The 2,500-nt window shown below is 40.8% G+C and overlaps 1 protein-coding gene across 1 annotated transcript in view; it reads left to right on the top strand.

The window, feature by feature from the left end:
• The window catches only part of LOC138969626 (acid-sensing ion channel 1C-like), a 26,993-nt gene extending 25,619 nt beyond the window's left edge, over nt 1–1,374 (top strand). The window contains exon 10 of the mRNA XM_070342485.1: nt 1–1,374. This exon is cut by the window's left edge and continues 1,123 nt beyond it. The gene's annotated coding sequence lies outside the window, so the exon portion shown is untranslated.
• The last annotated feature ends 1,126 nt before the right edge of the window (nt 1,375–2,500 follow it).

The following is a 2,500-nucleotide window of genomic DNA, read 5'->3' as shown; positions in this document are numbered from 1 at the left end:
TTTTATGTTGTGTTATGCATGTATATCTGCTGGATGTACAAGGTTTGTTATCAATCGCAAAGGTATTTAGGAATTTGAGATATTCCTGTTTTGTTAATGTTGATGTCCATGGAATTTGCGCGCGTAGCATCGCGGAATAACAAACAGGCAGACAGACAGCCAGCAGACAGACAGTACAGCCTGCAAGCCAGCCAGCCAGCCAGCCAGGCAGACAGACGGTACAGACAGACAGACAGACAGACAGAGAGACGAGACGAGATGAGACAAGACGAGGCAAAACAAGATAAGACAAGACAAGACAAGACACACAGACCGAGCATATACACACGAAAGACAGTTTGAATTTGAAGAGAAATATATTTGCAATGCAATGTAATAGTTCAGTGTTGAAGTAATGTTTTGCTGTTTTTCTCTAACAGGTTCTTCTTCTTCTTCTTCTTCTTCTGCGTTCGTGGTCTGAAACTCCCTTGTACACTCGTGTTTTTGCACGAGTTGATTTTTACGTGTATGACCGCCGTTTAGGCAGCCATACGCCGCTTTCGGAGAAAGCATGCTGGGTATTTTCGTGTTTCTATAACCCACCGAACTCTGACATGGATTACAGGATCTTTTCCGTGCGCACTTTGTCTTGTGCTTGTGTGTGCACACGAAGGGGGATAAGCCACTAGTAGGTCTGCACATAAGTTGACCTGGGAGATCGAAAAAATGTCCACACTTAACCCACCAGGTTCAATGTTTGATCGTGTATTGCCAGTGTAACTATACAGACGTATAAGCATATTTCAGCAGTTCCTTGACATAAGGTAAATGAAATAAAATGAAATTCAGATTGTCCTGTTTCTTGAGATGATGGCAGGTTAATCTGAGCATAATTGTCAATCTCTAGTAATTTGAAGAATCACCAAATGTACAGGAGTCTGCATGGTCCTCCCCCGTGCCATATCTGTTGAGCAATGTTTCTGTTCAGCGTCTTTTCGGGTTAGATAAAAAGTGTTTTTTCATCCCAAATTCAGATACAGTGGACGTTTTTTTACGCTACACTTTTGTTCTTATTCTGCGTATATGCTTGTATGTTTGTGTGTGTGTGTGTGTGTGTGTGTGTGTGTGTGTGTGTGTGTGTGTGTGTGTGCGCGCACAAGGGTACACGTCTCTGTTCATCCACTGGTGTCTGTGTTTGGCTTACTTCCCTCCCGAAAATATGATCGCTTTATGCAGCAAGTTGATGTGCCCTTGTAACTTGTATCCCGATGGGTCAGGTCTTAAAGTTACTCTAGTTTCTCTGTTACATCTTTGTGCAATCCTACACACAGCATAAATAGGGTACCTGTTGAAAAGTCTCTTATCTGCCCTCACCAAACACACTCACACACATACACACACACACACACACACACACAATCACACACGCACACACACACACACACACACGCACACACACGCACGCACGCGCACACTCACACACACACACACACACGCACACACACTTTATCTCTCTCTCTCTCTCTCTCTCTCTCCCTCTCTCTCCCTCTCTCTTTCTCTCTCTCTGATTATATTGAAAAACATGATTATATATAATTCATGAAAGATTTTTAAAATTTTTTTAAATTTTTTTTTAATTTTTTTTAATTTTTTTTAAAATTTTTTTAAATTTTTATTTTTTTTATACAAACACATATTTTTCTGTTATATATAATTTTCAAGCATTGCTAAAGAATCCTAATGCATCTTAAAATGTCTTATTGGTTGCTTTACATGTTAAAGGCACAGTAAGCCTTCCGTAAACCATCACAGAGCTCCCCGAGCGTCTAAATACAGTACAAGCATACTTCCATTTGAACGCTCACCGAACGGGAACATCCTAGCTGCTTTCTGTCGAGCGTGAGACATTTTCAAAGAATTTATTTTCGTAGACTTTTTCCGTTAACAACAACGGCGCCTCGTTTTTGCGCTAGACCTAACTTTTAAAATCTAAATAATAAACTGACAGCTTGTTATACAAACATTCTTTAATCATAAAAGAATTCGTTTTTCATCAAGACAAGATCAGAACAATTCGAAGTTGTGAAAGTTAAAAAAAAGAAAAGCCCGGAAGCAGGGTCACGCAAGGGTCGTAGCAGACGACGGCCGGTTTATCAGTGCAAATCGCCGTTCCTCTCAACAGTCAAAAGCCATCGCCAGAGTTCTTGTGAACCACAGCCGTTGTTTCGTGCATAAAAAAAACCGTGCTATTGTAGATAAGCTCACGTCGAGTCGCATTCAAATGACTAACTATGACGACTGCATTGTGAAAAGGGAAAACTGGATCACACGGGTTCACGATGGCTCAGGGGTAAGATAAACCACGCAAAAATAAATTCTTTGAAAATTGTTCGCTCTTTACGGAGGGCACCTAGGATGTTCTCAATTGGTGAGTGTTTAAATGAAATGGTGTTTGTACTGTGTGTAAAAGCCTGACCGTATCTGTGATGGTTTACGGGAGGCTTACTCTGCCTTTAATTAT

The sequence above is a fragment of the Littorina saxatilis genome, linkage group LG6, assembly GCF_037325665.1.
Source record: "Littorina saxatilis isolate snail1 linkage group LG6, US_GU_Lsax_2.0, whole genome shotgun sequence".
Classification (NCBI taxonomy): Eukaryota; Metazoa; Mollusca; class Gastropoda; order Littorinimorpha; family Littorinidae; genus Littorina; species Littorina saxatilis.
The sequence above is the reverse complement of the archived record's forward strand: the minus strand, read 5'-3'. Positions and strand labels throughout refer to the sequence as shown.